This window comes from Hypanus sabinus, chromosome 12 (genome assembly GCF_030144855.1).
Source record: "Hypanus sabinus isolate sHypSab1 chromosome 12, sHypSab1.hap1, whole genome shotgun sequence".
Taxonomy (NCBI): domain Eukaryota; kingdom Metazoa; phylum Chordata; class Chondrichthyes; order Myliobatiformes; family Dasyatidae; genus Hypanus; species Hypanus sabinus.
In genome coordinates, this window is record NC_082717.1 from 54,317,063 (window position 1) to 54,329,464 (window position 12,402).

General features: G+C 42.6%; 1 protein-coding gene across 3 annotated transcripts in view; it reads right to left on the reverse strand.

The window, feature by feature from the left end:
• Positions 1 to 294: 294 nt before the first annotated feature.
• LOC132402892 (clathrin heavy chain linker domain-containing protein 1-like) overlaps positions 295 to 12,402 on the reverse strand; it is a 73,990-nt gene continuing 61,882 nt past the window's right edge. The window contains exon 12 of one of the 3 annotated variants that reach the window (XM_059985951.1): positions 295 to 789. The gene's annotated coding sequence lies outside the window, so the exon portion shown is untranslated. The remainder of the gene's footprint in view (positions 790 to 12,402) is intronic. The other 2 variants (XM_059985953.1, XM_059985952.1) reach the window with 2 other exon arrangements.

Sequence of the window (12,402 nt, forward strand, 5' to 3'; positions counted from 1 at the left end):
ATATCTATACCCCTCAGAATATTCTATACCTCTACCAAATCTCCCCCCAATCTTCTTTGTTCCAAGGAATAAAATCAATAGTTATCAATAGGTTTCAAAGGTACATTTAATATCCAAGAAATTTATACAATACACATCCTGAAATGCTTTTTCTTTGCAACCATCCATGAAAACAGAGGAGTGCCCCAAAGAATGAATGACAGTTAAATGTTAGAACTCCAAAGTCCCCCCAGCTCCCCTCCCTTCTGTGCATAAGCAGCAGCAAGCACCAATCTTCCCTCCCCCAATGGCAAAAGGGAGCATCAGCACCTACCACCGAGCATTCAAGCATGAGAAAAGCAATAGCAAAGACACAGACTTGCAGTTACCCCAAAGGCTACTTGTTCATCCAGTTTACTACATCCCACAGGCACTCTCTCTCCCTAATAAGGGAGAAAGAGATGTCTCCGTTTCACAAGAGGGGAGACATAACAAACAACTCGCTGGCTTACAATGTTAAAAGTCCATTGCATTGCATTTTCCAAGCTCTGTGCCCGAAGATCTCAGGTCTCTGGGCACACAGCCAGAGATCTCCCATCTCCCACAACACATCGGTCTCCTGCAGGCACTGACCTCTGATCCCCGTCTCCACAACCACAAAATCTCGGTCCTCTGAAGGCAAGTAGAGCTCTTAAGTTGAGCCCTTGGTGTGCCGAATAACGGCCAGTCATGAAACCCCAGGAAAGGGTGCCATTCCCACAAGGAACCATAGTCAGAGTGTAACTCCAGGTCAGGGTCTTCAAAAGAAGCCTGAAAGGGAAAAATAGAGATATTACAGATGGAAATAGAGTTGTTTCTGAAGATGCAAGCAAAGGAGTCACCGTTTGATGCCATTAATCCTCCTAAGCTCCATTTAATGTCAGAGAAATGTATATAATATACATCCTGAAAGTCCTAACCTATTCAATCTTTCCTCATAACTCAGGTCCTGCAGACACAGCAACATCCTCGTAAATTTTCTCTATGCTCCTACAACCTTATTCACTTCTTTCCTGTAGGTAGGTGACCAAAACTGCACACAATACTCCAAATTAGGCCTCAGCAATGTCTTATGCAACTTCAACATCTCATCTCCTGTACTCAATTCTTTGACTTATGAAGCCCAACATGCCAAAAATTTTCTTTCCAATCCTATCTACCTGTGATGCCACTTTCAACATTTATAGATCTGTGTTCCAGATCTCTTTGTTCTACCACCTTTCTCAGTGTCCTACCATTCACTGAATGGTAGGGCACGATTTTCTTACCACACATACTTTTTAAAATTTTGTTATTTGTGAGCCTTGCATTTTAAATAATGTGAGTAACAAATAAGCTAGATGTTATATCCAACATAGTTTTTACTCTTCAGTCTTTTCAAAGAACATATATCAATGTCATAGTTCTAGTAGACAGACCTAAACTACAGATGACAGATACATCAATATGAGCTGTTGCATAAAATTAAGTCATGATTTTTGCTATTTTCTAACTTTCTACAATGATGCAGCCCTAGTGGAATAGCAGCCTAGATGATTTTTAAAAAAATTGGAACTGACTTAAAAAAAATTAACAGAATATGCTGAAAATGTATTGCAGCCTGACGGCAGACGTGAGAGAATAATATTTTAAATGATGAGTTGTCTAACTTGGGTACTCCTGTAAAGAAGTTCCTACTTCAAAGTTCAAAATAAATATAGTCTGCAACAAACTGCAAATGCAAGAGAAAAAAAGCCCAATAATAATAAATAAGCAATAAATATCAATAACATGAAATGAAGAGTCCTTTGAGTCCATAGTTGTGGGAACAGTTCAGTGATAGGACAAGTGAAGTTGTGTTGTTATCCCCCTCTTGTTCAAGAACCTGATGGTTGAGAGGTAATAACAGTTCCTGAACCTGGTGGCATGGGTCCTGATGCTTCTGGACCTTCTTCCTCATGGCAGCAATGAGAAGAGAGCATGGTCTGAGTGGTGGAGGTCCTTGATGATGGATGCTGCTTTCCTGCGACCGTGCTCCATGTAGGTGTGATCAGTGGTGGGAAGGGTTTTACCTCTGATGGACTGGGACTTAGAAACTCAATTTCAAGAAATTAGATAGTATTAGAAAATAGAACAGCGTAGCATAGTACAGGGCCTTCTGCCCATGATGATAAGCCCACCCCACAATCAATCTACACCTTAACTCCAACACAGTCCATAACTCCCCATTTATTTTTTACATCCAATCCATCTAAATGTCTCCATTGTATCAGCATCTGCCAGCACCTCTGGCAGTGCATTGCAGGCACATGCCGTTCTCTGTGTAAGAACACTACCTATTCTATCTCCCCTGAACATTCTTCCATGCACCTTAAACACATCTCCTCTGGTACTGGCCTTTGCTGCCCTGATAACAAGGCTCTGGCTGATGGTATTGATGTTGGTATTTCACGTACAGTGACAATAAAATGTGTGCCTTGCAAACTGTTCATACAGATCAAGTGCAGTTCAGGTAAACAATAAAGTGCAAAATCATAAGGAGGTAGATTGTGAGAACAAGAGTCCACCTTATCTTACAAGAGGTCTGTTCAAGACTCCGATTACAATGGGGAAGAAGCTGTCAATGAGCCTGTTGGTACATGCTTTCAGGCTCTTGTTAATTCTGCCCAATGGGAGAAGAGAGAAAAGAGAATATACAGGGTAGGTGGGGGCTTTAACTGTGCTTTACTGAGGCAGCAAGAAGTATAGATCAGATCCACAATTCTTGTGGTGTGCTAAGATGTATCTATCTATATCTCTTATTATCTTATACACCTTTATCAAGTCACTTCTTGTTCTCCTTCACTCCAATGAGAAAAGCTCTAGTTTGCTCTACTTTTCCTCATCAGAAGTTCTCTAATCCAAACAGTAAACTGGCAAATCTCTTCTGCATCCTTTTCTAAAGCTTCTACATCAACTGGGCTGCATCCAACACTTTCTGTAGACTTTTCCATTCCTGGGCATTAGCATTTTTATACCAGGCTGTGATGCAACCTGTTAGGATACTCGTCACTGTGTATCTATACAAGTTTGTTAAAGTTTCTGGTGACATTCCAAATCTGCTGAAACTTCTAAGAAGTTAAAGCTACTGACCCTCCCTACCTCCAATCCCCTCCTGGACCTCCGGTTTCTTCTTCCTATAGTTGAAAATTAGTTATGGATTTTGCTGACATTGAGTAAGAGTTGTTATAGCACCAACCAGATTTTCAATCTCCCACCTATGTGCCAATTCAATACCACCTTCAATTCAGGCAACAACAGTGGTGTCATCAACACCATAAGTATGGCATTGGAGCTGTACTTAGGCACACAATCATAGGTATAAAGTGAATAGAATCGGGTGGGGTGGGGGGAGCACTGGAGGATAGCATCTCTGTATTGATAGAATGTGTGGAGGAGATACTATTGCCAATCTATACTAAATGGGATCAACCAGTTGCCAGGGATGTACTGATGCCCAGGTCTTGGCATCGATGAGATTCAAGGGGATGATTGTATTGAATGCTGAGCTGTAGCCAATGAAGAACATCGTAATGTGTGTATTTTCATTGTCCACATGTTCCAGATCAGGCTGGAGAGTCAGTGAAATGGCATCTGCTGTTGACCTGGTACAACGATAGCAAATTGGAGCAGATCCAGGTCACTCTCAGGCAGGAGTTGATATGCTTCATGACCAACCTCACTGCAACATGATCTCAGGGTCACAAACGCAATCCCCTAACTAATGAAGGTCAACACACTTTAGGCCTTCTTAACTACCCTATCAACTTGCAGGGCAACTTTGAGGGATCTGTGGATTTGGAAGCTAGAATCTCTCTCTTATATGCCTGTAAATTGCTTAAGGGATGACATGAAGCTATCAGTCTGGCATCTTATAACTTTAATGAAGTTCTAAACAGTTTATATAAGCTTCAATGGACTGGCAATTTAAACTTTGTGGACGTTTATTTGAATGAATTAGTACACTGCACTAGAGGTTAAAGATACTCCAGATTTTAGATTCTGGAGCAACATACAAGATGCTGGAAGAACTCTGTGGGCAGGTAGTTTCTAATGAGGGAAATGGACAGTTAACGTTTCAGGTCGAGACCATTCATCTAGGCTGAGCTGTAGGGAAAATACCCAACATAAAAAGGTAGAGGGAAGAGCAGCAGTAAGAGTTAGCAAGCAATAGGGGAATGAAGGTGAGTAGAGGTGATAGACAGATGGTAGAGGTTGGAGTGGAAATAGTAACAGAAACTGGGAGGGAATAGGTCAAGGTAACAAAGGGACCATCTCTTTTGAGCCCTTCCTTTTTCATTTGCCTATCACTCCTCCTCAGCTGGATTCCCCTAACACATGTTTACTTTTGCTTCACCTATTCCCTGCACTCTTCTATACTGGCCAGCTTCCCTCTATCTCTCAGTTTAGAATAGATAAAGGGTCATGACATGAAATGTCAATTGTCCATTTTCCTTCATAGACACTGCCTGACCCACCAGATTGTTCCTGAGTTCCTGTGTTGTTGAAAGATATTTTTATGTTTATCAGTCTTTTGTTATTTAGTGACTTTTCCCTAACATCTACGGGATGAATAATAAGGCAAAATATGACTCATGCTTCTATTGTTCAACATAACTATAGCTAGAATAGTTACATGAACTATTTTTAATATAATTGGCAGAGTCACTAGAAGTCACAGCTGCTGTATCATACATACCTAAACAACCAAGTTAGGGCTTGCTTTCTGAATACAATCCACTGTCACAACATCCACTTAATGCTCAATTTTATTAAGGGGGATATAAATGTGCATTCAAAGATTCTTATTCAGATATCTTTTCAGAATTGCCATCTAGATGACATTTAAAATATAGAACATAGAAAAATACAGCACAGTACAGGCCCTGTGGCCCACAATATTGTGTCAACCTTTTAACCTACTCCAAGATCAATCCATTCATTCTCCATCAATTTCCCCAAATGTCGTCGACTCCCAACCCCATTCCACATCCATTCAGTCCTACAGTCTACGATCTCTCTGCTCTAGCTTCTTCTCTCTCCATCTTCTGCCAAACAAAAGCCCACAAATACCCTGCTGTCAGGCATACAAGAAAGAAAAACATTCCCCTCATTGGACGGTGCACATTCCAAAGCCCCCACCATAACTCAAACACTGCTGCGACAGAGAAACCATTACATTAACAGTGAAACCTTTCCCAGGGTGTTACATTTGATATAATAGAAAATCAAAGAAAATTGTAATATAGTATTTGTATTAAAAGAAATACTTCACATACTATTGTAGTTATTCCTGCCTGAACACTTCTTCCTCAACTTAATTATGGGCGTTTACAGAAACCTAAAATAATAGGATTACATAGGGATATCCAACTAGTTCCCCTCTACCACCATCCTCCTCTGCCTGTCAGAATTGGTCCTTACACACAATGTTTCTTTCAGCTCCTCCTACCTTCTCCATTCCCAAGGTGTAGTCATCTGCCTTTTTGTTGGCTACATGGAACGGTTAATGTTCTGACCACTGATAATGCTCCTGTTTCTGCATGACATTGATAACTGCATTGGTGTTGCTTCATGCACCCACACTGAACTTGTCAATTTCATCAATTTTGCCTCCAACTTCCACCTCATCCTTAAATTCATTTTTTCCATTTATGACAACTCCATATCCTTTCTTGAACTCTCTATTTCCATCTCTGGACATAGCCACTTAAAAATAGGCATCCATTAGTCTCGAGAGACCATGGATTTGCGCCTTGGAAAGTTGGGCAAGCCTGGGCAGGGTAGTATGGGAGACCGGCAATTGCCCATGCTGCAAGTCTCCCCTCTCCCTGCCACTGATGTTGTCCAAGGGAAGGGCAAGGGCCGATACAGATTGGCACTGGTGTCATCACAGAGCAATGTGTGGTTAAGTGCCTTGCTCAAGGACACAACACGTTGCCTTAGCTGAGGCTCAAACTAGTGACCTTCAGATCACTAGACCAACCAGCACAACCTGCCCACTGATACCCTTTATAAACCTTCTGATTCTCACAGCTATCTAGACTATACTTTCTCCCACCTACTCTGTCACTCTGGATTTCCAGCATGAGCATAATCTCTTTTGTTTAGCAATATATAATTCCTTGTGTGGTACAGTATTAATGCAAACACCAAGCATGTCTAGAAAATCAGTATTGGCAAGGAGAAGTAACTAATAGAAGTCTACCAGATAAATTTATTAAATTTTTTTATTAAATCCTTCCAGCATTTTGTGTGTTGCTCTGGGCTTCCAGAATCTCTTGTGTAAATGCAGTAAAGTACATAATTATTTTGATCTACAATAACTTACCCTTTCAGGGTGTTGCAGGGCATAGTTGAAAAAGAAAATGAGTGTAAAACAGGGATATGCCACATCTGCTCCCATGATGCTATGCCAAGCTAATTAATAAGTAAACACCTAACTGAACTAATTCCTCCTATCTACTAATTGCCCACAGCCCTGCATTTTTTAATATTTACATGCCTATCTAAGAGCTTCTTAAACACCCCTATCATTTTTTCCTCCACTGCTATCCTTGGCAGCTCATTCCAGGCACTCACCACTTTGTGTAAAAAATACTTGGTCTACATATCTCATTTGAACTTACCCCCCTCAATTTAAAGCTTTGCCCACCAACATTGGAGTATTGTGTTCAATTCTGGGTGCCAATGCCCAGGAAAGGTAAAGGCTATAGAAAGTGGTAGATACAGCCCAGTCCATCATAGACAAACCCTCGCCACCAGTGATCATGTTTACATGGAGCACTTGGTGTACTATGTTCAGTTCTGGTCGCCACATTCTAGGAAGGATATGGAAGCTCTCAAGAGGTTGCAGAAGGGATTTACCAGGATGCTGCCTGAATTGGAGAGGAAGCCTTTCGAGGAAAGTTTGAGCAAGTTAGATCTTTTCTTTGGAATGAATTAGGATGAGAGGAGACTAGATAGAGATACACAAGATGATAAGAGACATAGATTGAGTGGACCTTTCTCAGGTCAATTTCTCCAAAATTGTGAGCTCCAACGAGAGCATTAGACTGTTTCATTAAAATAGGCCCTTTTTCTTTATTACCCCTCTAGTCAAATTAAGAATTATAAAGCTAAATTGTTTAATTGCATATGGTGTACTGATTGTTATTTTGTGGTAATGATTTGTAACAGGAAAAACATCATACAGCATCCACACAAATGAGATTTCACAAGTTTGGTGGACCAGAGAGTGCCATTCCCGAGACTAATGCTGCCAGCCGAACCTGAGGGTTACAATTGTGGGGATATTTTTCTGGGATTGATTTTGTTGGATGCTGTGTGATTGCCCTGAGCACTGAACTAGTGGGTTGTGTGTTTTAAGTCTGTGCTAGTATGGATGCTGCTGGGGTAGTGTTCAACTATGGGGGTTACCAGTAACTAATGTCTGTGTGTTGAGTGGGGTAGATACTCATATTCCAGATGAATTGTTAATTTGCCTGTTAAGAACTATTAAAGTTGTCAGCAAAATTACAATTGTGGGGCAGAGGTTTGATAAGACGGCGGAGTGGGCTGAATCACTAGTCAAGTTTCCCGTAGTTGGGCACAGAGACTTCAATGACAGGATTCTATTGTTTCTGTGGAGTGAGGGGAGAGTGTTCCTGCCCCAGAGGTGAAAGCTATGTGTCAGTTTGCCATTATGTTGGAAAGCAAGGGCAGGATTGAGCAGTGGATCAATTAAGAGCTTCTGATGATGCCATTCCACAAGTTTACTGTAACCTGACTGCTCTGAAGACAAACAAGTTATCAAACTGAGTTCTGGGGAAGTGGCAGTTGCTCAGCAAGATGACCTGGGCATCGGTACCGTTTGGTCAGTAGTCGAAAAGGGAAACATGGCTCAGGTGGACAAGGTGAAACAAGCTGAAGTGCCCCCATTACTGAGAGAATAGCCCAGGTTGGAGTTGAGGTACCAGATCCTATACTGGGTCACGTCACCTCCGGACCGACCTTGGAGTTCCCAGTTGGTGCTGCCTGAGAAGTATTGGAGGATTGTGTTGAAGTCACTTCATGATGATTCTGGACATTTGGGGGTTGAGAAGACCTATAGATTGCTCAGAGATTGGCTTCAAGTGAAGCCAGAGGTCCAAGAGTACTGCAAGTCGTGCATTCAACGCATACAGAGGAAGGCACTGCCTACCAGGGCAGCTCCTTTGTCCCACTTGCAGAGTGTAGGGCCACTTGACCTGGTGTGTTTGGATTTCCTGTCGATAGAGCCAGATGCCAGCAACTTGGTGAATGCCTTCGTCATCATGGATCACTACACCAGATATGCGCATCCCTACCAAGGACCAGAGGTTGTCCACAGTGGCCGAAGTGTTATGGGAGAAGTATTTCATTTATTATGGTCTTCCCAGATGGATACATGCCATCAGGAACAGGATTTCGAGAACAGGCTCATCCATGAATAACTGGGCATGCTTGGATTCGAGAAGTCGAGGACCACTCCCTGTCATCCTCAGGTGATCCCCAGCCCAAGAGGTTTAATCAGACCTTGCTAGACATGCTTGGAACCTTTGAGATCAGCAAGAGGAGCTGGTGGAGTCAACAGATTGGACATCTGGTCCATCGTTTCAACTGTACCTAAAATGAAGCTAACAGGTACTCGCCATATTATCTGATGTTTGGGTGCAAAGTTAGGTTGCCCATTGATCTTTGGTTTGGGACTGACGAGGACGATGTACCACCAAAGACTCATCTGAAGTGTGTCTGCTATGAGAAGGGAGCTGAAAGAGGCTTATGAATTAGCTGAAGGTGCAGCTGCCAAGCAGAATCAAGGAAATAAGAGGTATGATCAAAAGGTTAAGTTCTCCCAACTCATGACAGGAGATCAAGACCTCATAAGGAATTTACGGCTAACGGGGAAGCATAAGTTGGCTGACCGCTGGGCAGCTATGCCCTATCTGGTGGACAGTCAGTTGCCAAATGTACCAGATTTCTGGGTGAAACCAGAGGATGGGAATGGGCCTGTCAAGTTTCTCCATTGGAAACACCTTCTGCCTTTCGGACAAGAGGTGCAGGTTGACCCAGAGCCCGACCTGGAGCCTAAACCTAGTAAGAGGACTCTGTGGTGTGGCGGGGGAACTGCAGGACCAACAGGGGGAGAGATTAGGCTGATCCCCAACCCTGAGTGGGATATTGATTTGGAGGATGAGGACAGAGGGGTGTGGTATATGCTGCCTTTTGCTAACTCCCCACTGATTGGGGAAGAGTGTCCCAACCCTTCTCACGCTGAGTCAGGTGAAATCAGGGTGACAATAACAAGAACATGAAATAACAAGATAAAGAGTCCTTAAAGTGAGATCATTGGCTCTGGGAACATCTCAATAGATGAATGTAGTTATGTTCTTTTGTTCACAAGCCTGATGATTGAGGGGTGGTGCAAATCCTGAGGCTCTTGGATCTTCTACCTGAGGGCTGTGGTGAGGATCTTTGATGATGGATGGTGGCTTCTTATGACTGTGTTTCATGTAGATGTGCTCAATGGTTGAGAGGGCTTTCCCTGTGATAGACTGGGCTAGATCCACTATATTTTGTAGGATTTTCCTTTCAAAGGCATTAGTGTTCCCATATCAGGCCACGATGCAGCCAGTCTGTACACTCTCCACAACACATCTATAGAAGTTTATTGAAGTGTTTGATGTCATGCAGAATCTCCGCAGACTCCTAAGTAAGTAGAGACACTGTCATGATTTATATGATGGGTCCAGCACAGGACGTCTGAGATAGTAACACCCAGGAATTTAAAGTTACTGACCCTCTCCTCTGATCCTCCAATGAATACTGGCTCATGGACCGCAGGTTTCCCTCCCCTGAAGTCTACAGTCAGTTCCTTGGTCTTGCTGACATTGAGTGAGAGCTTGTTGTGATGACTCCAGTCAGCCAAATTTTCAATTTACTTCCTGTGTGCTGATTCATCACCACCTTTGACACGCCCCACAACAGTCAGGTCATCAGAAAACTTGAATATGGTGTGGGAGCTGTACTGAGCACCACACAGGTACAAGATCAGTAGAACAGGGGGCTCAGCATCTGTGGTGCACCTGTGCTGATGGAGACCGTGGAGGAGATGTTTTTGCTAATCCAAACTGACCGGGGTCTGCAAGTGAGGAAATTGAGGATCTAATTGCACAAGGAGGTGTTGAGGCCTAGGTCATGGAGTTTACTGATTAGCTTAGAGAGGATGATGGAAATAAATGCTGAGATGTAATTGATAAAGAACATCCTGATGTATCTGATGTATGCATCTTTTTCATGACCATGTTCATTTAATCTATTGGTATACGCTTCAATTATTTTGCAAATCTTTCAAGATTATCTGAAATGTTAATTATGACTTTTTTTTACACTGGTATTGTTTAATCTGCTGCCTAATATCAGCATTTTCTGTTTTGTTTATTGTAGAGATGTCAAGGAAGACCAAATCAAATTAAGATTTGATTTCACTGCAATGAATACTCATTGCTGAAAGCCAAAATATGATGTAATTCTTTAAACCCTGCTAGTAAGCCGAGGTCAGGATTCCAAAAACAAAATTCAATGTGATTTACATGGGCTTTAGATTCTTCATCATGATTGCTAACTATTCAGACTTGCCTTTGATGCCCTCTTGTGGTCAAATATAATTTTTTTAATGGAGATATTAATAGTAACAATCTACATCACTATCTAGTGGTAATATCTTTGGAACCCCTAAAGAAATAAAAGCTCTAAACTCTCTATAATGTAAGTAGTATCTCCCAAATCCACAACTTCACCAACAAGAATAATGGCAGTCTTCACATAGGAAAACTACAGCTTCAAGTTCCCCTCCAGATCAAACATCACATTAAATTGGAAATTCCTCCTTCTTTGCTGGATTATATTTAAAAGATAAACAGTTCAAAATAGTTGGAAGTTTATTATCATATTCTTGGTGTATTAAAGGGCAAGCTTAGCTAATAACATACAATCCTATAAGTGAATTAATTCAGGTAAATGTTACTATTTGTTGCTTGCACCTATCCTCATGTCTAGTATGGCTACAAGCTAACATCTGGGTTTTTACCCTCATGCCATGAGAACAATAAGGCTCTTTTATGGACAAGACATCTCATAGAAATAAGTAAGGCAAGGCAGCCGAAGTTCTTCAAACCTCCAATTTTTTGGTTCTTTTGGAAGTCTAAGTTTCTCATTAAGTTGAGATTCATTCGCTAAGTTTCATGTAAACTGCTCTCACCCCAACCTCCCGCCACCCCACTCAGGTTAGGGTTCCCCTTGTCCTCACCTACCACCCCACCAGCCTCCAGGTCCAACATATAATTCTCCATAACTTCCGCCACCTCCAATGGGATCCCACCACCAAGCACATCTTTCCCTCCCCCCCCCCCTTTTTGCTTTCCACAGGGATCGCTCCCGACATGACTCCCTTGTCCATTTGTCCCCCCATCCCTTTCCATCAATCTCCCTCCTGGCACTTATCCTTGTAAGCAGAACGAGTGCTACACCTGCTCTTACATTTCCTCCCTAACCACCATTCAGGGCCCCAGACAGTCCTTCCAGGTGAGGCGACACTTCACCTGTGAGTTGGCTGGTGTGATATACTGTGTCTGGTGCTCCCAGTGCAGCCTTCTATATATTGGTGAGACTTGACACAGACTGGGAGACCGTTTCACTGAACACCTACGCTCTGTCCACCAGAAAAAGCAGGATCTCCCAGTGGCCACACATTTTAATTCCACGTCCCATTCCCATTTTGATATGTCTATCCATGGCTTTCTCTACTATCAAGATGAAACCACACTCAGGTTGGAGGAGCAACACCTTATATTCCTTCTGGGTAGCCTCCAACCTGATGGCATGAACATTGATCTCTCTAACCTGCTAATGCCCCTCCTTCCCTTCTTACCCCATCCCTTATTTATTGTTCCCCTTTTTTTCTCTCTCTCTGCCCCTCTCACAATCACTCCTTGCCTGCTCTCCATCTCCCTCTGGTGCTCCCCTCTCTTTCTCTCTAGGCCTCCCGTCCCATGATCCTTTCCCTTCTCCAGCTCTGTATCCCTTTTGCCAATCACCTTTCCAGCTCTTAGCTTAACCCCTCCCCCTCCTGTCTTCTCCTATCATTTCAGATTTCCCCCTCCCCCCTCCCACTTTCAAATCTCTTACTATCTCTTCTTTCAGTTAGTCCTGACGAAGGGTCTCAGCCCAAAACGTCAACTGTACTTCTTCCTATAGATGCTGCCTGACCTGCTGCGTTCCACTAGCATTTTGCGTGTTGCTTAAATTTCCAGCATCTGCAGATTTCCTAGTGTTTGTGTATCAATCTCTCACTGCTATGGTCAGAAG